The sequence below is a fragment of the Rhinoderma darwinii genome, chromosome 4 (genome assembly GCF_050947455.1).
Source record: "Rhinoderma darwinii isolate aRhiDar2 chromosome 4, aRhiDar2.hap1, whole genome shotgun sequence".
NCBI lineage: Eukaryota > Metazoa > Chordata > Amphibia > Anura > Rhinodermatidae > Rhinoderma > Rhinoderma darwinii.
In genome coordinates, this window is record NC_134690.1 from 92,068,766 (window position 1) to 92,095,367 (window position 26,602).

Below are 26,602 nucleotides of genomic sequence, written 5' to 3' on the forward strand. Positions count from 1 at the left end.
ATATATAAAAGGTCTGAATTATGCCTTACTTTTGCTTCTACCATAGAGGATCTTATTAGCCAGTTTGATCCTTTTTGTTTACATCCTGATTTTAAAAAATTAGAACATTCCATCTTGGATCGACTGCAAATTTTTGAAAAAAATTTAATTGCCAAAAAAATGCGCAAATTTGAAAGAGATATGAAAGATTATCTAAATAATAAACTTGGTGATTGGACCAGCACGCGTCCTATGACTACTAAACTCTTCCCTCCTATTAATACTCCTAAAACACTTAACAAAACATTAGGTGTACCTCTACTCATTAAAGGACCATGGCTCAAAAGTGGTTACCGTGGCACGGGTGCCACTTCATCATCTAGAGTAGATCACAAACAAGGCGTCAGGGATTTATCATCCCCTAGACGACCCATTTTTGATCAATCAGCCACAACGAGTGTTGCCCTCCCCTGTACTATTCCCTCTCTGTCTTGTTCAGTCAACGCTGTTTCTCACTCCTCATCTAGTGCCAGTTCAATTTGCCCACACATTCAACCTACGTCCAGTTTTTTGCCCTTGGGTTTAATTCCGCAGCATGCTTTTAGGGCTCATGATTTAGACGCACATTTGAAACTACTAAACCTTATTCCAGACACTCCTCCTGGTTTTCTATCTGATACTTCAATATTTAATGATTCAATAGATATCACCATATGTTCCACCGGTTCCTCCTCGCCCAATTTACCCATCATTCATCCCATTCCCTTGGTCTCACAGGTTTCTTCCGATGATCCCATCATTCACACTCCTTCTTTTTTAGGTCTGTCTGCCCACCTCACCATGCCCCCTATCAGTTCCACTCTTCCATCCCAAGATGTCCATCCGTTATTACATCACTCAAAGACTCAGAACATCAGCACCTATTTTCAAAAAATTCCAAAATCCTCATCAAAAAGAAAATTAGAAGGAGATTCAGAGGCTGTAGGGGGGGCAGAAGTCTACACAAGGACCCTTCCCCTCTCACCAAAGAAAAAATACAGACTGACTCAGTAAAAATTTTCAATTTATCCAAACACATCTTCAATGACATTGAACTGAGTTTACTTTCCAAAGGACTATCCTTTTGCCCCACGTCTTCCCCGGACGAATTCGACCTCTTTATGGACCTCAATAAATTTTTGCGCAAACTGACCCTCCAACGTCACTTTGCAATATCTCCCTCTGTGCCAAATCCGGTTATTTTTCCATCAGATATCACCATGCCTGTAAGAACCAATGTACAACCTAAATCTGGTTTCTATCCCCTCCACCATCGGGGTCCTGCAATCGAAATATTCTCAAATCTAATTAGCAATGACTTCAAGAGTATAGTACAAATTTCTAAAGCTCCGGATAATTTGTCTAAATTTCAGCGTAATTCCTTGAAAAATTTACAAAAAATGTCTGACATAGTTATACGCTCAGCAGATAAAGGGGGTGGTATCGTGGTACAAGACAGAGGAGACTATGTCGATGAAGCCTTGAGATTGTTATCGGATACATTATTTTATGAAAAACTTACTTCTAATCCCATTCCTAAATATGAACATGAATATAAAATACTCATTGAGTCAGCTTTTAAAGACGATTTATGAAGCAAAAAAGAGAGGAGTTTTCTCACTGTGCCTTTTCCTGCTACTCCCTTCATGTATCATCTCCCAAAGATACATAAGTCCTTGTCTAACCCTCCAGGTAGACCTATCATCTCTGGAATAGGATCCCTCACTAATAACTTGTCCCATTTTATTGATCTCCACTTACAACCGTTTGTTTTAAAATTACCTTCTTTCCTTAAGGACTCCACCCAATTGATTAGGGAGTTATTTGAATTGCAATCTAACTGTGACATATCTAATCTGAGTTTTCTAACTGCTGATGTGTCTTCTCTATATACCAACATTCCACACTTCCTTGGTATGGAAGCCATCTCCTCATATCTTGTATCGGACCTTCGTTTTTCTAATAAACAGCTTAATTTTATTATTGAATGCATAGATTTTATTCTAACACACAACGTTTTTACATTTGAAAATTATTTTTATAGACAGTTAAAGGGGTGCGCAATGGGGTCGCGGTTCGCACCCTCCTACGCAAACCTGTACATGGGCTGTTTTGAGGAATCCTATATATTGAATGCACATAATTTTTCCAACAATATTGTCTTTTATAAACGTTATATTGACGATTTATTTTTCATTTGGAAAGGCGACATGGCCTCTGCTATTGCTTTTATGGATCTTTTAAATATTAATAATTTCGGTCTAAATTTTACGTATACTTTTTCGGGTACCACTATAGACTTTTTAGATCTCACTATCACTAATAATGGCAGTCATTTTTCTACCAAGACCCATTTTAAAAGTGTGGATGTAAACAGTTATCTGGATTTCAGTAGTGCACATTACATTCCCTGGCTCAAAAATGTCCCTTTCGGCCAATATCGCAGAATAAGAAAGAATTGCTCTGACGATAGTAGTTTTAATAAAGAGTGCGTTATTTTAAATAAAAGGTTTTTAGATAAAGGTTTTCCGGTGTCTTTGATTAAGGGGGCAGAATCAAGAGCTAGAGGCATGACACAACTAGAATGTATCCAAGCAGCAGTACCAAGCGTTACCGAAAGTAAGAAAGTCAAACCAACTGAATACAACTTGAATTTTATTACGTCCTTTAATAAAGGTAGCAAACACATTAGGTCTATCCTTTTGAAACATTGGCACATTTTAACTAGTGATCCTTTCCTTAAACCTTTGCTCCCAGCTAAACCTCTAATTACTTTCCGAAGATCAAAAACCCTGAAAAATATTTTAGCACCTAGTAAATTACCTGTCATAAAAAAGGAATTTGTAGACCCTCTATCAAACATTAAGGGGTCATATTCTTGTGGGCATAAGAGATGCCTTTGTTGTGCTAATATGTCTGATAAAATAGTTGAATTCTCCTCATTTAAAACTAGGGCTTTTTTTCCCATTAAAAATCATTTGGACTGTGGGAGCACATATGTGATCTATTTGTTGCACTGTACTTGTGGTTTACAATATGTAGGTCGGACTACCCAAACGCTTAGGAATCGGGTTAATAAACATCGTTTTAATGTTAGACAAGGTTTTCTCAAGCACAGTGTCTCCCGTCACTGTGCATTTAAACATAATTGCATTTTTGAAAATATTGTCATAACACCAATAGAACAAATCCCATTAGATGTGCCAAATAGGTTTAACAGGCTTAAACAGAGAGAAAATTTCTGGATTTTCAAGCTTGAGACTTTACACCCTAGTGGTCTAAATGATCTCACCGAAACGTCCCTAGAATAATTTTAATCTGATATATACGTATATATAATTGGGTATACCAAGTCCTACTGTATCTTGCTTTATTACATTTTTGATTAATGTTTTATTTGCCCTAATTTTCTATTAATGGCTATAAGATAACATATGTGCTATTTGAATATACGTTTCCGTTTAATTGTTTCTCTCATTATAATATCCTTTATAGAGTATCCTTTATAGAATATCTTTTATAGAGTATTTTTTATTCAACTTAAGGAACTAATTATCATTGTATTACATTGTATCATGTTTATTGCATATTTTTATAACTCATATATTATCGCATTTTTAATTGATCCTTTTACTTACCTTTGTAATTTTCTCCTTTGCTTTGATTTGCTGTTATTCTTATAGTTCCTGCGTTTTCATTACATTTTCGGCTCTTTGCGCTTGTGAGGACCTTGTTGCGTTCCAAAAGCGGTCCATCTATTATCCTGCGGTTCATGTGACCGTTGAGTATGTTGTTGCGTTCCATATGCGGTCCATCTAGTATATTGTCCCTTTTCGGCCACCGTATTTTTAGCGTTACCTAGGAGCTCAGTGACGCTTTGAAGATTTTCTTTCTTTCTTTCTTCCACATTACGGTAATTCCTCTTTTTTAAACATTTTATAGAATGATGTTTGCAATCCCATATTAATATTATGACGAATACGTAATTTAATTAATACAAAGATTTTTAACGTTTGTGTTTTGACTTAATCTGTTCATTCTTAATACGCTGTTAGTGATTCTTTGCAGTTTTATTGTATTCATTATATTTTATTTATGTTTACATTGTTTTTCATGTTCACATTGTTTTTTCTGAACAAACCTTGTAACGCGCTGTTTTGCACATCAGTACTTATGCAATTTATATATTTGACCTTTGACCCGCCCTGATTGGCGGTTCTTTTTTTGCAATTTTGTCTCATTTCTTTTTGTATATAAACGTGTGCATATCGCACAATTTGTATTGGCCTGATGAAGACGCCGGTACGGTGTCGAAACGCGTAGCCTCTTTCATTAAACATTTATCATCAACTTTTGCCTCGACATTGACTTTAGCAGCGCCGTTGGTCCCCTTTTCCCTATTCTTTGATCCCTTCTGACAGCAAAACTCCTTTTGCTTGTGCACGGACCTGGCAGCAGCTTTTTGGCTTGTGAGATACGTAACGGTATCCACTTACAAAGGTGAGCAAATTTCTTACATGAAATTGCTCCTTGTACTCCCTTGCTTTATTGCACTATGTGGCGCCGTGTCTCTTCTTTTTTTCTTCTCCCTTAGTACTATGTACAGTGTGTCAGTGAGTATGATTGTGTATAGTTATGTGTGTGTGTATGTAAGTATTAGTGTGTATGTATTTATTATGTGTTTTTGTGTGCGTGCATGCATGTGTTATACGTTACCTGCTCCTCATGTTTGGTCATCCATCATGGTCTTCCTCTCTCTTGTGGATCAGGCAGCAGAACCTCCTGGGTGGGAATAGAGGTACAAGAGAAATTGTTCATCAACATGTGGATTAGAAGATCCATTACTGAATTTTACTTCGCACTTTTGTGATAATTTTTTCCTACCTACTTCTTTGTAACACCAACACTTTACTTACCAGCGTTATTGTTAGTCAGGGACCTCAATCGGTGTCTCCGGGTCCACTGCTGTGTCTATCCGGCTAATGATGTTTCCTTCCACTTTCCACATGCACGGATGCAAAATGATGTTTCTACAACGGGCACAGGACAGCGCGCTCTTCCATGGGCCTCGGGTGTAAAACTCCTCTTTATTTCTCCTTGACGCACGTATGGCCCAGCTGTGATGGATTTGCCTGTTTCTCATCCATGCCCAGTGGAAAGGGTCTTGTGCCATGATCTAAAATGGAATAGTAAATGAGGTAAAATTGGCTTCTCATCACAGACTCTTAATCAAAGACGGCACTGTTTTCTATTACTGACCAGATCACATGTGGTCCGGGCCACCCACGCTCTAAAGTCCATCCGGCGGAGCAACTGGTCGCGTTGGTGATGCAGCTCTTCTGTCTTCACTTCCCAGTCACTTCCTAAGGCCCACGCGTAGATCTCGTCTCTGAAGTCCTCGTCCTCCTCAAACTGGTTCGCTAGAAATCTTAAAAATAGTAATAATTTATTAATGACACATGGAAGAGCAGTGCACTGTATACGTCTATATATCAATGTAAAGGAAACTTGTGTTACTATAAATGATAGCGATGGTGTCCAAGGATGTTAGAATGACCCCTCCCCCCAAAGTCAGAAGGCTACATAGTGTAATCTATAGGTTTGATATTTTGTCTTTTGGATATTAAAATGTTAAAATATTTTTATTTTACTGCTAAAACATGACCATAATTGTTTTGTAACCTATAAGGGATAAAGCTAATGTAAAGCGAACAGGGCCGCAATCAGGAATTTCTGGGCCCCATACAGCCAAAGATATTGGGTCCCCCCTTCATTACCGTGGGTGGGCAACGGAAAGTGGGGCGCTTACGTTTGTACGTTATATGCAGTAACTGATTTTGTTCAAGTTATAGAGAACGAAACCATGAAGCAGTCAGTGACCAGTTGATACCCTGGATTTTATTGAATTCAGCCAAAACATATGGCACACAATGGGATACGTCGCCTGGGGAACGGCCCTGGGGAAACTCCTGAAGTCACTGTCCATAAATGAACAGAGACGTCAGGGCCTTTATCTGGGCCAAAGTCCACGGGCAGACTGCTTGTGATGCTCTGCCTGGGGACTCTGGCAATGGGAAGCCCCTGACATTGCAGCTTTTTCACCACAAAATTTGCAACATCTGCTATTTGTTGCGGGTTTTACCTCCCCATTAAATCCAATTGGGAAAACTCGCAACAGAAAAGCAGCGATTCCAAAGCATAAATTGACATGCTGCGGATTAAAAAAACGCACCGCAGGTCAATTTATCAACTGTTTTTCTGTATATTTTTAGTCACCGTGTGGATGAGATTTGTTAAAATCTCATCCACTCTGCTGCTACTGTATAACGCTACGGATTTTCCAAAATGAAATCCATTGTGGAAAATCCGTAGTGTTTATGCTACGTGCGAATTTACCTTTACAGATTTTGCTAAGCATTCGCAGCAAATTAACCCTTTGCATTGTAAAGGGTGAAGTGCGTGCCAATTTTGCAACATAATAGGCATGCTGCTGATTTAACAATCAGCAGAATGCCCTAAAGCCCATGCAGATTTTTTTCTGCTGCATGTGAATGCGGATTTGAAAACCCCATTCACATAAATTGTATTGTAATTTATAGTGGATTTTCAGTGTGCAACAGCACCAAAAATAGGAGACATAGGCATTCATATAACGCTCGTTGCCGATAATTGCCCCGTGTAAACAGGGCAGCGAACACAAGATGAACGATCATCTGCTGGTCGTATCGTTTTAAAAAAGTGAAATATCGTTGTCAGCAGCACATCTCCCTGTGTAAATGATAATAACGTATGGGGACGAGGGATCCGAGTAACGACCACTCGTCTCCATCCATAGCTCCGTGTGACAGGAGCAAACGGGCCTTAATTAACGATGTCTCGTTGAACAGCGCTGGCTGCACCTTCCGATTATCTGCCGGTAAAACGGCCTTTAGGGTCTATTCACACAGTGCACTCAAATTCAATTTTTTGCAAAATCTCAGCAAAAACTTGATTTAATTGCACTGTGAAAATATAGCCTAAAAGCACAGTTTTTTTCATGTTTTGTTCCATTATTTTTTTTATGTCATTTTTGTAATTGCGGCACAAATAAGACAATTTTTAAATGTCTGGTGGGCGGCTCTCTCCACACGGAGCTGCTTTCATGCTTCTCATGCAGCAGCTTCCCCTACTGTCCTCTCGGGGTCCCAGTGTTACAGTTACTTCCAAGGAAGGAACGGAAGGGTCCGTTCCTTTCTCCAAGTAACTAACGCTGGGGCCCTGATAGAAATGTTTACAGTTACTAAGAAGCGGGCAGATCCCTTTTTTCCAGCATTGTGGCCGGGCCCCTGACTGCCGTACCAGCTGTACTGCCCTGATGGTGACCCCGAAAGCACATGATCCACAACTACTTGAGAGTATTCCTTCAAACATGTGATACGTGAATATACTCACAGGGATGCAAAGAAATTCTCTCTGTATTCCTCGGTACGCAGTCCGGCTCTCTTGAAATACACGAGGACCATGGCCAGCAGATACTAGTGGAAGAAGACAAGAAGTTAGAATTTGGAGATAGAGAAATGGTCTCTTCTTATGTCTTATCTTTATGTGGTGATTCTATTTATATGTTTATTAATATCGGTCCATAATCCTAACACATAAATCACAGGATTATCCTCATTGTTCTGAATCTAATATTATTATCTTACCAAGGATGTAGATGTAAAGTAGAGTATCTCTTAATGCCACATAAACCCTTTTATTCAAATCTGATCTTTCTTGTCAGTCATGTCTATATCTGGCTGATTGTCTATTCATTTTGTTATTATAAAATTACCTTGTCCGAAATCCTCAAACAGATGTCCTTGGCCAAAAACAGCTGGATGTGCTCATCATCTACGAAAAAAGTTCATTTCAAATTCTTTAAATCCAAAATAGTTTATATACAAAGAATTAAAGGTTAAGTAAATGCTTAACCCCTTAATGACCGCCGATTAGCCTTTTCACGGCGGTCATTAGTGGGCTTTATTCTGATGCAATAGCCGTTTCACGGCGCTGCATCAGGATAAATAAACAGAGCAGGGAGCCGTTAAATCTCCCTGCTCTCAGCTGCCAGATGTAGCTGAGAGCTGGGGCAACCCTGCTCGAATGTGTGAGATCGATTTTAGTATCGATCTCACCCGTTTAACCCCTCAGATGCGGCACTAAATAGCGTGCGCCGCATCCGAGTGGTTTTGGTCTGAGTGGTTTTGGAGAGAGGGAGCTCCCTCTCTTCTCACCGGCACCCTGCGATAAGATCGCCGAGTGTCTGTGTCTCCAATGGCAGCCGGGGGCCTAATAAAGGCCCCCAGGTCTGCCTGTAGTGAATACCTGCTAGGTAATGCCAGAGGCATGTCCTAGCAGATGCCTGTCCGTTTTAAACAGACAGGCAGTAATACACTGCAATACAAAAGTAGTTGTCCCCTAGTGGGACAAGTAAAAAACAAAAGTTGAATAAAGTTAATTTAAAAAAAAATTGAATTTTTTTTTAATTAAAAACACACTTTTTCCCCTTACAAAATGCTTTACTATTAAAAAAAAAACAAAATGAATCAAAAAAGTTACACATATTTAGTATCGCCGCGTCCGTAACGACCCCGACTATACAGCTATTACATTGTTTAACTCGCACGGTGAACGCCGTAAAAAATTAAATTAAAAACAATGGACAAATTGCTGTTTTCTGTGAATCCTGAATTAAAAACATGATAAAAAGTGATCAAAAAGTCACATTTACTCCAAAATGGTACCAATAAAAACTAGAAGTTGTCCCGCAAAAAACAAGCCCCATACAACTGCATCGGCGGAACAATAAAAAAGTTATGGCTCTTCAAATATGGAGACACAAAAACAAATAATTTTAAAAAAAAAGTGTTTTTACTGTGTAAGTAGTAAAACATACAAAATCTATACAAATTTGGTATCGTTGCAATCGTAACAACCCGCTGAATAAAGTTATTTGTAATTTATACCACACGGTAAACGGCGTAGATTTAGGACGCAAAAAAGATGGGCAAAATTTTAGGTTTTCTTCTACCACCCCCCCCAAAAAAAAGTTAATAAAAGTTAATCAATAAATTATATGTACCCCAAATGGTGCTATTAAAAAATACAACTTGTCCCGTAAAAAAAACAAGACCTTATACAGCTATGTCGACGCAAAAATAAAAAGGTTATAGTTCTTCGAATGTGACGACGGAAAATGTAAAATATTCCTTGGTCATTAGGAATGCAAGCAGGGAGAAGGGATAAACAACGGCCCCTTTGTTGTTTACCCACGCAAAGCACCATATATATGGTTGTGGCTATGTCTGGTACTGCAGATCAGTCCCATTCACTTTATTGGGACTGAGCAGCAGTGAAATGCAGTACCAGGCACAGCCACAACTATATGTATGGCGCTGTTCTTGATTAAACAGTAAATGATTCATTATGGTATGTTCACACGCTTAACAAAAAACGTATCAAAATACGGAGCTGTTTTCAAGGGAAAACAGCCCCTGATTTTCAGATGTTTTTTGAGCAACTCGCGTTTTTAGCAGCGTTTTCGCAGCATTTTTTATGGCCGTTTTTGGAGCTATTTTCATTGGAGTCTATGAGAAAACGGCTCCAATAACGTCCCAAGAAGTGTCCTGCACTTCCTTTGACGAGGCTGTAATTTTAAGAGCCGTCTTTTGACAGTGACGCGTAAAATGACAGGTCGTCGGCACAGTACATCGTAAAGCCCATTGAAAGTAATGGGCAGATGTTTGCCGACGTATTGGAGGCTTTTTTTCAGACATAATTCGAGGCGTAAAACGAATCCATTACGTCTGAAAATAGGTCGTGTGAACCCAGCCTAACACTCGCTGGAACACTGCAGCTCCTTTACTTTGCTTACTATAGGGGTGCCAGGAGCCAGACCCACACTGATAAAATATTGATGGCTTATGTTTAGAATAAGTTGTCATATGTTTGTACATGAGAATAAATGTAAATCACACTTTGTGTGATCAAATTCCCCCTCCCCTCCTATCGGACAATTCATCAAAATAATAAAATAAAAATGTACTCACCTCAACGCTCCACGTCGCTTCTCCCCACTGGCTCATCTTAGGCTCTCCCTGCAGGCCACAGCTCATACAAGGCACTGGCGCAGAGCGTTGTATGTGACGCAGCACTGAGGTAGTTGAGTGCTGCATCACATATATGGCCCTGTATGTTGTATGAGCCGCAGCATGCTGAGAGGGCATAGGGAGAAGAGGAACGGTGAGCATATATATATTTGTTATCTTATGTCCGATCCTGGGAGAAAAGGGATAGGGCTGCGGTCACGTTCACACACCCTGTGAGTGCAATTGTTACCCCACGATTGTGGTGAATGGCCAGCTGAAAGATGCAGCAAAATTATTATGAGAAATTAGCTTCTTATTAAATGTGTCGCATCCTAATCCAGCGAACTGTTTATTAAGACCGGGGTATGAAACGTCAGTCCTAATAAATCCCCCTCGTTGTGTCTGGTCAGAATCATTGGAAGGTGCAGTGAATCTTACCGAGGAGATTGTAGAAAGCAGTCCGTTCTTCTGGCTGCAGGGTATGCTCCTTCCTCCTCTTCCGGCACTCGTCTATTATGTAGGTCAGCGATCTGTGATAGAAGAAATAGTTATTACAGTCAGGAGTCCAATGTAAAAATATAAAATCTTTATTTTCATGATCGAAAAGGTCAATTTTGTAAAACATTTGGGGTACAGAATTACATAAGAGTACAGAAAGTATAAATGCAGCGTACATATAAAGAACTAAGGTGAAAGCCAATATTCCCACGCAGGAGAGTAGTCTACATGACTCCAGGCCCCCTACGAAGAGGACGGATTCAACAGCCGCATAAGAGTACAGAGAACGAAGAGAAAGTTAAAAAAAAAAAAGAAATAGAGGAGGGTGAGGAGCAGATTACAGTGAGTGGGGTGTCCCACCATGACATCCCTCAAAGTAAAGAGCGCTACTCAGGCTGCCACGCAGTGCTCAGCTCTCGTATAATGTCTTTATAGGAGTCAGAACCCTGAAAAGCAATCCAAGGAGTCCATGTTTGGCGAAGAAATAGATATTACAGTCAGCAGTCCAATGTAAAAATATAAAATACAGACAATTATGTGTTAATAAGTTTACAATGAATTAAAAATGAAATAAATAAATGACAGGGAAAACTTAGTAAAATCCATGTTTAAGAACATTTCCTCGTGGTATGTCTCTGGGGATAGTGCTGTCACCTCTCAGAGCATTAGTTAAAGGGAAGGTGTCACAAATTATTTTTTTTTATATGTTATTGCTTTTAGTATGTCATTAAAATACATTTTATTTATTTGTGTGTTTGTGTTTCTTTTTTCTTTCTTTTACTTCTCTATGGGGGCTGCCATTTTTTTTCCATCTCTGTATGTGTCGATTAACGACACATACAGAGATGGAATACGGCACATACATCCCCATAGAGAATGCGAACGGGAGCCGTTCCATTCAATATAGTGTACGCCGTCTGTGTGGAAACGGCGGAAGCGCCGCTCCCACACAGACCAAAAGGTAGGTCTTCGGCAGAGCGACATCCGGCGCCATTTTCATGTGGACCGGAAGCCGCGGCCGGACAGTAAGACGACTACTTACGGTCGCAGCTTCAGTCCATATGTTCAGAAGCAAGGACTAGGAGCGGAGGCAGTGGCGGCGACAGCAACGGCGGCGGCAGGAGCAGGTAAGTTATGTTTGTGTATGTTCGTTTTATATTGTGTGATTACCACTGTATCTAATCCTCCTACATTGTGCATTCGCTCAAAAAATGGCGGCGATTTGAACATTCAACCCCCTCCTTTCTCCTTGTTTGAGGACACTGGAAAGAGTGTGATTTCTCCAATTTTGCAGCATAAGGCAATGAGGTTGCTTTACTACATGCCAATGCTGCAATTTTGGGAATTGCTCCCTCTAGTTACCAGCACATGGAAATGCTATAAATTAGAATCTAATTTATAATATTTCCAGACTTGTGAAAAAATGAAAAAAATTAGAACAATGTGTAATCATTTATATACTAACTGTTTAATTAAAAAAAAATTAAAAAATTCTAGCGACACATTCCCTTTAAGCTTTGTATGACCTTGGTAGAAGCACGCGTCACCCTTAGGCTGGGTTCACACGTGGCGGAATTTCACTTAAATTCCGCTGCGGACACTCCGCAGCGTTAATCCGCAGCGGAGCCGTTTGTCCATTGACTTACACTTTAATTTAGCAGTGTTCGTTTAGACGAGGCGTAAAATTCCGCTGCGGAGCATAGGCTGCGGAGCGGAATTTGGTGTCCGCAGCATGCTCTGTCTGTTGCGGAGCAGTGGCGGACTCATGGCGGAATTTCTCCATTGACTTCAATGGAGATTCTAATTTCCGCAATGAAGTCCGCAGCTGTCATGCACATGTTATGTGTGCTGCGGATCCGTCTTGCTTTTTTAACTTGACATTTCTTCATTCTGGCTGGACCTATGTATTTCTAGGTCTACAGCCAGACTGAAGAAGTCAATGGGGCTCCCGTAATGACGGGAGCGTTGCTAGGAGACGTCAGTAAATAGTCACTGTCCAGGGTGCTGAAAGAGTTAAGCGATCGGCAGTAACTGTTTCTGCACCCGGGACAGTGACTACCGATCCCAATATACATCTATCTGTAAAAAAAAATGAAGTTCATACTTACCGAGAACTCCCTGCTTCTGTCTCCAGTCCGGCCTCCCAGGATGACGTTTCAGTCTAAGTGACGGCTGCAGCCAATCACAGGCTAATAACAGGCTGCAGCGGTCACATGGACTGCCGCGTCATCCAGGGAGATCGGGCTGGATGCCGAAGGAGGGACGCGTCACCAAGACAACGGGCGGTAAGTATGAATTTCTTTGACTTTCACAAGGGAAAGTGCTGTCCCTTCTCTCTATCCTGCACTGATAGGGAGAAGGGAAGTACTTTTACCGCAGTCCGCAGCAGCTAGTCCGCATCAATTTACTGCACATTTTGTGCAGATCCGCAGCAGAATCTGCAACGCAGATTCTGTGCGGCATTGATGCGGACAGTTGCGGAGGAAATCCGCCACGTGTGGTCATGCCCTTATAGGGCGTTTATTCTCATGGGTGAAGAGGTTAATAAGAAGCTGATGGATTAGATTTGTAATGGTTTGTAACACTAAGTATGGATTTGGTATGTAGTGACTGCAGTGATATAAAATCTTGTACTGACGTCTCCTCCACATGAAGAGTGACCATCTCTCTCTTCCTCTTCCTCGCCATCTCTTCTCCTCTTCCTGGGAAACTTAAATAGAAGAGAATATTACCATGAATATTTGGGAATGTGACTGACTGTGCGCATACCTGTACCATGTACAGGCTAGGGTGGATTATACATAAACCATACAAGTAATTTGAACGACACACAACTAAACTTTTAAACGTGGGTTGACACGAGGGTCGGCCACAGCTTTATTTATTATTTAAGTATTTTCAAAATAAAGTTTTCTTATTATACCCGTATGCCAGCCCGCCTAAGGAAGGGCATGTAGGTCAATTCTTTTAATAACAAATTACCGCCTGCTGTGACATGAGTTTCCAAACGAATCAAATGCCTCATGACCAGAAAAACGACAATTCCTTTTACAAACTTGGAGTTGCTAAACAACATGACAATTGTACGGAGTATAATTCCGTATAAAATACACATAGTGCTTCAGAGACAAATATATATATATATATATATATATATATATATATATATATATATATATTATTTATTTATTTATTTTTTTTGTCTCTTATTTAAAACATTTTGTATAATTAATTATTTTTATATATATATTTCTCTTTTCTTTTCTGTTTTTTTTTTTTTTTAAAGAAAAATTAGGTTCAACACAAAACAAATAGGGAGGGAGGGTGGGACAAGTAATGGCCAAAAGAGGAAGATGACTGCCCGCCCTCGCCTTATAAACCCAGAAGGGGAGGATGTGCAAGACCGCCCCAAAAACTACCCAAAAAACGTTTAGTAGGGTGGGTGCCCTCTATGCCTATAGGACCCATGGCCCACCTAAATTTATCTTGGACAGACCCACCCCTAGCAGGATATATCCCTCCTTTAACCCCTTCCGTGCCACACAGTCACAGTACAAAAACTTATATTTATTTTACTTTTGTCTCTTATTTAAAACATATTGTATAATTAATTATTTTTATATTTTTTTAAATTTATTTTTTATGACTTTTTGTCAATATATACTTCTCTTTTCTTTTCTGTTTCTATCCAAAAAACGTTCAGTGGGGCGGGTGCAGTGGCGTAACTACCGCCGTAGCAGCCGTAGCAGCTGCCACGGGCCCCCACCATGGCCGGAGGCTCCGCTAGCAGCCGCTATGGCTGCTACAGCGGGACGCCACTGAACACGACTACGGCAGAGCAGGGAGGTATCTCCCCGCTCTGCCATTAAGCAAAAGACATGTATCCCCTATCCACAGGATAGGGGATACGTGTGTGATTGCTGGCATTGATAGGGAGAACGGGGGACTGAAAGTCCCCTGAAGTTCTCCATCACAAACCTTGGACTTCCGGGGTCTGTGTCGGCAGCTCCGTAGAAATGAATGGAGCGCCGGTCGCGCTTGTGCGCATGCGTGACCAGCGCTCCTTTCATTTTAATTGAGCTGCGCAGAAGCCGGAAGTCAGAGGTTAGTCATGGAGAACTTCAGGGGACTTTCAGTCCCCCGTTCTCCTTATCAGTGCCAGCGATCCCACATGTATCCCCTATCCTGTGGATAGGGGATACATGTATTTTGTAGGACACACTGTAGGTCGCATTTTTTTGGGAGGGGGGACGCTGTATGGCGTTCCCGACAGGGGGGGGCTTTATGGTATTCCCTATAGGGGGGCTGTATGGCGTTCACCTAAGGGGGTGCTGTATGTCGTTCTCTACAGTGGGGGCTGTATGGCGTTCTCTACAGTGGGGGCTGTATGGCGTTCCCTACAAGGGGGGCCGTATGGCGTTCCCTACAGGGGGCTGTATGGCGTTCCCTACAGGTGGGGGCTGTATGGCGTTCTCTACAGGGAGGACTGTATGGCGTTAGCACCATACAGCCCCCTCTGTAGATAACGCTATACAGCCCCCTCTGTAGAGAGCGCCATACACCCCCCCTGTAGAGAACGCCATACAGCCCACCCTGTAGAGAACGCCATACAGCCCACCCTGTAGAGAACGCCATACAGCCCTCCCTGTAGAGAACGCCATACAGCCCCCTCTGTAGATAACTCCATACAGCCCCCTCTGTAGATAACGCCATACAGCCCCCACTGTAGGTAACGCCATACACCCTCTCTGTAGATAACGCCATATAGCCCCGCTGTAGGTAGTGCCATACACCCACTCTGTAGATAACGCCATACAGTCCCCCCTGTAGGTAACGCCATACACCCCTACTGTAGATAACGCCATAGAGCCTCCCCTGTAGGTAACGGCATAGAGCCCCCTGTAGAGAACGCCATACAGCCCCCCCTGTAGGTAACGCCATACAGCCCCCTCTGTAGATAACTCCATACAGAGTCCCCCTTGTAGATAACGCCATACAGTCCCCCTGTAGGTATCGCCATACAGCCTCCTCTGTAGATAACGCCATACAGAGTCCCCCCTGTAGATAACGCCATACAGCCCCCTCTGTAGATAACGCCATACAGCCCCTTCAGTAGATAACGCCATACAGAGTCCCCCCTGTAGATAACGCCATACAGCCCCCTCTGTAGATATCTACAAAGGGGGCTGTATGGCATTATCTACAGGGGGGACTCTGTATGGCGTTATCTACAGTGGGGGCTGTATGGCGTTATCTACAGGGGGATGTATGGCGTTCTCTACAGGGGGGTTGTATGGCGTTCTCTACAGGGGGGCTGTATGGCGTTCTCTACAGGCGGACTGTATGGCGTTCTCTACAGGGGGACTGTATGGCGCTATCTACAGAGGGGGCTGTATGGCATTATCTACAGAGGGGACATTATGGAGTTATATACAGAGGGGGCTGTATGGCGCAATCTACAGAGGGGGCTGTATGGCGTTATCTACAGGGGGGGCTGTAAAAAAGGCACAATCTACAAGGGGAGGTTGTGTGACACCCAGGGGAGGCGGGGGCCCCAGTCAAAAGTTTGCTATGGGGCCCAGTCTTTCCTAGTTGCGCCCCTGGGCGGGTGCCCTCTATCCCTATAGGACCTATGGCCCACCTAAATTTATCTTGGACAGACCCACCCCTAGCAGGATATATCCCTCCTTTAACCCCTTCCGTGCCACACAGTCATGGGCCCAATGGCTAATAAGCCTGAGGGCCTCCAGTTTCCTGAAGAAGATGTTACAAAAACTTATATTAATATAAACATGTAATATGTGCGCTGGACTGACATTATAACTGGGGCGTAGCTATAGAGGGTGCAGAGGTAGCAGTCACACCCAGGATCTACTGCCATAGTGGGCCCAAATTCCACTCTTCCATAAGGAGACACCAGTATTATAAATGACACATGGTATAGAAAGGGCCCTGTTACAGATTTTACATTAGAGACCAGGAATATATTTATATATTATAGTAAAAACACAATAAGCACCCCTCTAACATTATCCATATCCCCGGACCCAATTTACACACATTATAGATTAAAGAAAATGTTACATTTTGGTTGAAAATAAAAAAAGAAGAATCACAGGACAGCTGCACTGAGGTATAAAATGTATATACTATGAATATTAAAGGGTTTTACTCATAATTGAGTGTTATGGCATATTACTAGGATATGACATAACATTCTGATCAGTGGGGTCTGATCTCCGGGACCCCTGCGATCCTGAGAATGAAGAGACAGCATTGTGTAATCAATTAATCAGAATATGGTGGAAAATCCTATTGATATCATTTTCTAGAATGGAAACCTCTCTAAATACAGAATAATAATAAGCATACGGTCCTACAGCTTGGGATCCATCAGAAAGATCTGAGGAAGGAGATGATACGTCGGGTTATTTTACTCTTGTCTCCTTAGTTTATCCAGATTTTGAGTATTTAGGTGAAAACCTTTGAGTTTATTAATAAAATACAATCAATTTCAGTAGTGGAAGAAGCATCTGTGTCTGTGTCTGGGATGACGTGGATCAGTCATTATGGTTAGTAAATGGCGGCACTTTACCTGTGAAGTCTTGAAGACAGTTGGTGTTGTCTCTCAGAAGACGCAGATACGCAGTAGTGTCTTCTCCTCCGATAAAAATAAACGTTTGTCAAGTCGCTTTGAAGAACAAAATGGAGCCTGTCTTATCTCTGAAAAGAGCAATCGCAGACTGGCACCAACTGATGATTTTTCTCTATCTTTAAATTCAAATCCTGCGATTCTATTGGTTGTTGTTTGCGGCACTTGCTATGATGATTCATGCCTCAGCAAATTTAAAGGGAAAGTACACTGAAATAATGTCATGGTGCGTTTTAATATAAAATTTATATATAATGTATGTAACTTTGGTGTAGGTGCTGGAGTTAGAAGCATGTTGACTGATGTCTGACCTGGCGGAGGATGTCATCTTCACCATTTAACATCTTGCAGGCCTCTCATAAATTTGACGCATCCTCAAATCCAAAAATCTGTTGGACGTGGGTAAAATGTGCAAAAACTGAGGACCAGAAGCTTTATAATGTGATTTTATCATTTCTATTCAGATTTACAAGAAATTGACTGGCATTGTTGTCATACATGTGCCCCCATATGTCATACATGTGCCCCCATATGTCATACATTCATAGCCATATATATTTCTATTATATAAATTCTCTATATACTGTGTATTGTCCTGATCTCTATGTACAGTGACATAACTATTAGTATACTGGTTGCATAGGTAGAGAAATGTAGTGTCACATTGTTACATGGTGTCCATTCAGATGAAAGTCAGGCATAAGATATATTGCATTTATTCACAGCCCGCCACACAGGGTCTTGATGTTAGTCACCGCCAGGATGTTGTGTGTTGCGGTACATAAAAGGTCTTTGTGCTGGCTGGCATCAGGACCATGCGTGCAGCGGCGCCCAAAAAGCAGAGAAGCCAGCGAGGAACAGTAAGTAAATAGAGCGGTCTGAGTTCATTTCCTTTAGTCTAATCTGGGGTCTAATTAATTTTGGGGTCTGATTTAGGGGTCTTGTCTGGGGTCTGGAATAATTTAAGGAACTGGTCACGGGTTTGAACTAACTTAGGGGTGTAGTTAGTGTGCCCCTGTGATGCAGATTCTTGTGAGACTCATCATTGGTTTTAATGATTGTTTTGACTGCAGCATAAAAAAATTATATATATTTTTTTAGATATAATTGTGGCTGTTTGGCACTAATTATATGTACAGTGTAGGTCACTTTTCGTTTTTCTTTTCTTCACCTAGCCAAGACCGCCAAGACGACTTCTCATAGCCATGACTTGTCTGCATTTCGACACACTGACATCTTTGGCTTCTTTCTTTTCCAGAAGAACACTACAAAGTGGAAAAATGATCAACTTCGGCACAAAATGTTGGAGTATAAAAATATATACATTTTATTACACGAAGAAAATCCAACAGCACTCCGATGATCAAGATGAAAAAAGTGAAGTTTATTGTGCCAACATGGCAAATGCAACGTTTCTGTCCCACCTTGGGACCTTTTTCAAGCATCAAACTGCCAACATGAGATAACAGACGAGTGTAAGGAATAAGTACACACCAAAAGTCATGGTCTCGCATAGGAAGGACGCCAACACCCAACGCGCGTTTCGGTGAATGCCTTCGTCTGGGGTTGGCATCATCCTAGCGGGACCCCCTCCTATATCCTACCTGGCCCATGTGTTACAGATCAAAAATCACCGGTCACAAGCGGAAAGAGGACACCGGCGTCAGATAGGGGGTAAAAAGATGGCCACCACCCCACTTCCGGAAGCCGTGTCATCAGGGAGGATGTGGGACAGCGATGTCTGAGTTTGATTCATTTATGACTAATCTGAATGCGAATACATTAAACCTGAAATTTACCTATAAATTCCACTGCAAACAAATAGAATTTCTAGATATTAAACTTGTCAAGGATATACATGACTTTCTGCAAAGCGATGTGTATCGTAAGGAGACCTCTGTCAGATTATTGTTACACTCTTCTTCTTCCCATCCCCCACAGACTATTCAGGCAGTCCCCATTGGACAATTTCTGCGGATTAGGAGAATCTGTTCATCAGACAAATTGTAAAATCGTTTCCTTAACCGCAGATATAGTATGAGGTCCATTGAAAAGGCATATCGCAGGGCGAAACACACTTCTAGAGATGACCTTCTCTTTCCAAAGAAAAAGACAAACACACAAACACAGTTAAGGTTTATCAGAGGCGTAGCTAGGTTCTCCAGCACCCGGGGAAAAGATTCAGTTTGGCGCCCCCCCCCAACCTCTTTCCCGACATCTCCTTCCCCCTCGCCGTGTTTGTTTTCTCTACCAATCGACGTGTCATTTCTTTTTATGTAACGCGAGCATAAAAATATTTGTACATTTCACAAGCAATATAGTTCTATACACAACACCAGAACCAAGCTCAGTACATATATACAGCCCCAGAACCAAGCTCAGTACATATATACAACACCAGCACAAATACAGCTCAATTTAGTGCTACCCCTGCTGTATAGGTGTGTACGGCGTAAAACTACAGCTCCCAGCATGGCCCGAATAATGATAAGGATATGCTGGGAGATGCTGTTTCACAAAAAATAAATCCTATCATAATCATCTCGCTGCAGATCATAAAGTGACTACATTACTGATTAGAGGCAGAATAAACATTTACATTAAGTGACTCACCGGTGACGTCTCAGATTCTAGTTCTTTTTCTCCATCCGGTCCAGACCTCTATGGTGGCTTCTCCCGGTCACAGACCATTTCTGCAGTTTGCTGCTCAGATGTCTTCAGCTTCTCACTTTTCCAACATTTCTGCACCTATAAATAAATATAAAGTTATCATTATACCACACACTACGCCCCTAAATATAATAGCGCCATACACTGCACCTCTAATTATAATAGCACCATACACCGTATCCTAAACACACACACTGTGCCCCCTGTAGATAGTGCCTACCATAGAGCCCCTGTAGATAGTTCCTGCCATAGAGCCCCTGTAGATAGTGCCTGCCATAGAGCCCCTGTAGATAGTGCCTGCCATAGAGCCCCTGTAGATAGTGCCCCCATACAGACCACCCCTGTATAGTGTCCCAACCATGTATGTAGCCCCCTGTAGATATAGTCCACCCCTGTATATAGTGCTCCACATATAGTCCACCCCTGTATATAGTGCTCCACTAGATAGTCCACCCCTGTATATAGTGCTCCACAGATAGCCCACCCCTGTATATACTATATACAAGGGTGGGCTATATGTGGAGCACTATATACAGGGGTGGACTATATGTACAAGGGGGCTATATACAGGGGTGGGCTTTCTGTGGAGCACTATAGGGGGAGATATTTGTGGGATACTATATACAGGGATGGGCTATATCTACAGGGGGACTATATACAGGGGTGGGCTATATCTACAGGGGGACCATATCTACAGGGGGACCATATCTACAGGGGGACCATATCTACAGGGCTGGGCTATACACAGGGCTGCTATATCTACAGGGGTGGGCTATACACAGGGGGGCTATATCTACAGAGGGGGGCTATATACAGGGGGAATATATCTACAGGGGGGCTATATCTACAGGGCTGGGCTATATACAGGGCGACTATATCTACAGGGGGGGCTATAAACTGGGGTGGGCTATCTATGGAGCCCCATATACAGGGGTGGGCTATATCTACAGGGGGCTATATACTATATAGCCTCCCCTGTAGCTATAGCCCACCCCTGTATATGGTGCTCTATAGACAGCCCACTCCAGTATATAGCCCCCCCTGTAGATATAGTCACCCAGTATATAGCCCAGCCCTGTAGATATAGCCCCCCTGTAGATATATTCCCCCTGTATATAGCCCCACTCTATAGATATAGCCCCCCTGTGTATAGCCCCCCTCTGTAGATATAGCCCCCCTGTGTATAGCCCACCCCTGTAGATATAGCAGCCCTGTGTATAGCCCAGCCCTGTATATAGCCCCCCTGTAGATATAGCCCCCCTCTGTAGATATAGCCCCCCTGTAGATATAGCCCCCCTGTAGATATATTCCCCCTCTGTAGATATAGCCCCCCTGTAGATATAGCCCCCCTGTAGATATATTCCCCCTGTATATAGCCCAGCCCTGTAGATATAGTTCCCCTGTAGATAGACACCCCCCGTACACAAAGTCCCCCCCATGTAGACAAAGTCCCCCCTCCCCCCGCAGATACAGCCGCACAGTTCTATTACATTTAAAAAAAAAATAAAAAATAAAAAAATATTCAAACTCACCTTATTCCCGCTCCCACGCCGTCCGGCAGCCATGGAGACCTGCTCTCTTCTGCGCAGGTCTCCAGGGGGTTGAACACAGCGTCTATGAAAGGCGCTGATTGGCTGGGCAGGATGACTTTCCCTGCCAGTCAGTCAGCGCCTTTCTTCGACGGAAGCGTCACTGGTACAAGAGGTACCAGTCGCTTCATTTGCGGAGAGGCGCTGAACGGCCGGGCACGGAACGTGCCCGGTCATTCATTGCTTCTAATTGTGCCTGTGTCCTTGCGACACAGGTACAATTATAGGGCAGGAGGAGGGGGCGCTGGCGCCCCCCTCTGAACTGCGCCCGGGGCACGTGCCCCGCCTGCCCCCCCTAGCTACGCCCCTGGGTTTATAACCAGCTACCACTCAAGGTGGTTACAAATGAGGGACATTTTTAAACGATATTGGCCCATTTTATTGACAGACCCTACACTGGAGAGATTCATCACCAGACACCCAAGCATTACAGCAAGACGCTCTAAAAACCTGAGGCACCACCTGGTGAGGAGCCACTACAATCCAATCAAAACCAAGTATCCTTTTGGGACTAAGGGCTCGAAATGGGTCTGTAATCCTTGTGGACACTGCATTGCATGTCCAAATATAGAGAAGGCATCAACATTCACGAATGCCTCAGGTACAAAAATATACTACATCACCTATTCAATAACCTGCACCACAAAAGCTGTAGTGTATTATGCGGTATGTCCCTGTCCAAAAATCTATGTTGGCCTTACATCCAGAGAATTGAAGGTCCGAGTAAGGGAACATATGTCCGACATCAAGCGAGCGACACAAGTGGACAATTTGGAAGGTCTCAAACCAGTAGCCCGACATTTCAGATTACATCATTCCTGTGATACATCTCAATTAAAGGTGAGGGGGATTGACCACATCATATCGGGTATGAGGGGAGGTGCTGTTAAACATAAGCTGGCACAATGTGAGACTCGTTGGATATGGACCCTTGTGACAATGTATCCACATGGCTTGAATGAATATCTGAGCTTCGCTCCGTTTCTATAACCATTGACTCCTAGCGGGTCCGGGTATCACCATGTCAGGTTTGAAGGGCTCTTGCGGTGCCAAAAGAGTGAAAATCCCCCAAAAGTGACCCCATTTGGGAAACTACACACCTTAAGGAAATTATCTAGGGTATAGTGAGCATTTTGACCGCACAGGTTTTTTACAGAAATTATTAGAAGTAGGCCCTGAAAATGACAATCTAAATTTTTTCAGAGAAAATGTAGGTTTAGCAAATTTTTTCTCATTTCCACAAGGACTGAAGGAGAAAAAACACGGCAAAATTTGTAAAGCAATTTCTCCCGAGTAAAACAATACCCCACATGTGGTAATAACCGGCTGTTTGGACACAGGGCAGGGCTTAGAAGGGAAATAGCGCTATTTGGCTTTTGGAGATCACATTTAGCAGGAATGGTTTGCGGAGGCCAGGTCGCATTTGCAGAGCCCCTGAGGGGACAAAACAATGAAAACGCCCATAAAGTGAACCCATTTAGGAAACTACACCTCTTGAGGAATTCATCTAGGGGTGTAGTAAACATTTTCACACCACAGATGTTTCTTAGAATTTATTAGAATTGGGCAGTGAAAAAAACAACAATCCTTTTTCTTCAATAAGACGTGGCTTTAGCGCAAAATTTTTCATTTTCTCAGCAAATAAAGGAAAAAAAGAACCCAACATTTGTAAAGCAATTTCTCCCAAGTACGGCAATACCCCATATGTGGTCATAAACTTCTGTTTGGGCACACGGCAGGGCTCAGAAGGGAAGGAGGGCCATTTGGAGTGCAGATGTTGCTGGATTGGTCTCTGGGCGCCTGTGGGCCAAAAACAGTAGAAACCCCCCAGAAGTGACCCAATTTTGGAAACTACCCCTCAATGCATTTACCTAGGGGTGTAGTAAGCATTTTAACCCTGCAGATGTTTTGTAGAAATTAGTGTGCACTCGATGTTGCAGAGTGAAAATGGGATTTTTTCCATAGATATGCCAATATGTGGTGCCCAGCTTGTGCCACCATAACAAGACATGCTCTCTAATTATTATGCGGTGTTTCTCGGTTTTAGAAACACCATGGATGGGGCACTAATCTTTTGCCTGGACATTCGACCAGGCTTATGAGTGAAGGCGTACCATTTAAAATTGAGGCCTAATTTGGCCATTTACAAAGTATTGGTTGACAATTGCAGAGGCTCAGATGTGAAATAATAAAAAGAAACCCCTGAGAAGTGACCCCATTTGGAAACTACACCCCTCAAGGCATTTATTAAGGGGTGTAGTGAGCATTTTCACCCCACAGGTCTTTTCCATAAATGATTGCACTGCGGATGGTGCATATTAAAAATGTATATTTTTCCCTAGATATGCCATTTCAGTGGCAAATATGTCATACTCAGATTATGCCACTGGAGACACACACCCCAAAAATTGTTAAAAGGGTTCTCCCGGGTATGACGATGCCATATATGTGGAAGGAAACTGCTGTTTGGGCACACTGTAGGGTTCGGAGCGGAGGGAGCGCCATTTGCCTTTTGGAGAGCGGATTTTGCTTGGTAGTAGATTTGTTTGATTATTGCTGGTGTTTCCATTTATAATGTGGGGGTACATGCAAGCTGGGCAGAGGACATCAGGGGCATAGTCAGGTGGCATAATAATGGGGTAAAGAAAACAATAAAATAATCCATAGATGTGTGTTACGCTGTGACACAATCCTTTCTGCACAGGCCGGTGTTGCATTTATATATGGCGGCCTTTTTTATGCCCCTTTTGGTCCACACTCCGCACCTTTGCAGTTTGGGGAATTTTGCTGGGAAAGTGTTGTCCTGGTATAATACGGGCGCCCTCGATTCCAGCAGATATGTTTGGGCCCTCCCTTTCCTGGTTCCCTAATTTTAGGTCCTTTATAAATCGCCTCTTGAAACAGAAGAAATGATCCCCTCGGGCCGGCACAACTTCATATTTTTTATTTCCTGACTTATTGGAGCCTTAATTAATTTTATTTTTTCAAAGACATAGTGGTATGAGGGCTTTTATATGCGGGACGAGCTGTAGCGATTATTGGTACCATTTTGGGGTACATGCGACTTTTTGATCACCTTTTCTTCTATTTTTTGGGAAGCCAGGTAAACAAAAAAACGCAATTCTGCCATCATTTTTTTTTAGTTTTTTTTTATACACCATGTGTTATAAACTAGATGTTCACGTTATTCTGCGGGTCAATACGATTCCGGCGATACCTAATTTATAGAACTTTTTTATATTTTACAACTTTTTGCACAATAAAATTACTTTTGTAAAAAGAACGTATTTTTTCTGTCGCCAAGTTGTGAGAACCATAACTTTTAATTTGTTTGTCGATGGAGCTGTATGAGGGCTTGTTTTTTGCAAGACAAGCGATAGTTTTTATAGGTACCATTTTTGGATAGGTGCGACTTTTTGATCACTTTTTATTCCAATATTTGTAGGGCAAAGTAACCAAAAAACAGAAACTCTGATATCGTTTTTTACGTTTTTTTTTACGCCGTTCACCGCGTGCAATAAATAATATAATATTTTAAAACCTCAGGTCGTTACGGTCGCGGTGATGCCAAATACGTATGGTTTATTATTATTTTTCAATAATAAAGGACTTGATAAGGGAAAAAGGGCGATTGTGTTTTATTTTATTACTTGAAACTTTTATTGTTCTCAAACTTTTATTTTTTTCACTTTTTTTGACACTTTTTTAATACTTTTTTTTTACACTTTTTTTCAAGTCCCACTAGGTGACTTGAAGTTCCAACTGTCTGATGTTTTTTTTCTAATACATTGCATTACCTACGTAGTGCAATGTGTTAGATCTGTCAGTTATTCACTGACAGAAAGCCGGTTAGGCTTCGCCTCCCGGCGGGGCCTAATCAGCTTCCGTAATGGTAGAGCAGGAGGCCATTGTGTCTCCTTTTGCCATAGCAGCAGTCGCCAGTCCCGATTGCCTGTCAGGGCTGGCGATCTGCTAGTAACCGCTACGATGCAGCAATCGCTTTCGATTGCTGCATCGAAGGGGTTAATGTCAGGGATCGGAGCTAGCTCCGGTTCCTGCCGTTACAGGTGGATGTCAGCTGTAACATACAGCTGACTTCCACTGCTGATGATGCTGGATCAGCTCCTGAGCCGGCACCATCTTGCCGGCGGCTACGGAAGCCGATCAGGCTCCGCCGCCGGAAGGATCTTGATGGGCTTCCGTGCTAGGCAAATCGGGAGGCCAGTATTAGCTCTCCGGTAGCCATTGCAGCCACCGGAACCCCGGCAATTTCATTGCTGGGGTTCTGATGAGCTACAAACAGCTTAAATGTAGCGATCACGTTTGAACGCTGCATTGAAGGGGTTAATGGCAGGGATCGAAGCTAATTTCGTTCCACGCAATTACAGCCGGATGTCAGCTGTAAGATACAGCTAAGATCCGGCGATGATCCGGTGCCAAACATTTGTCGTAAGTATACAACATTTTGCGGGAAGCACTGGCTTTCCATGACGTATACTTACGACAAATGTCGGGAAGGGGTTAAAGTCAAGTTAAAGATCACTATATCTGTACATAGAAGCTGACATATTGCAGAACAATTATATTAATAGTGTCACTTAAATTCATTGTATAAAACTGTCACTTATGTATTTAAAGGGGTCGTCTCATCATAACAACTTTACCTTGAAACAACTTATTCTTTTTATTCCGGACACTACAGACACTGACCAATAGGCGACTATTTTTCTAGACTGTGCTCCATTTATAATTCAAGTGTCTTGTTTTGGGGCCCCTTAGGTAGCAAGGCACCAGTGAGGCTTTTACCTCTGCAACTCCTATTATTAAGCCCTTGATGATTATACACAGTTCAGCCATAAAATTAACCCCTTAAGCCTCCATAAAATAAATGTACGTCATGGATTGCTTTACATAGGGCCACCGTGACGTACTATTCCATCATGGTGTTTGTGTGGGCACAGGAGGAGCCCGGCTGTGATTAAAACCTCTGATCTTGACCATTTAACCTCTTAGATGGTGCAGTCAATGGCCACCGCAGCATTTAAGTGGGTAGACAGCGGGAGGCG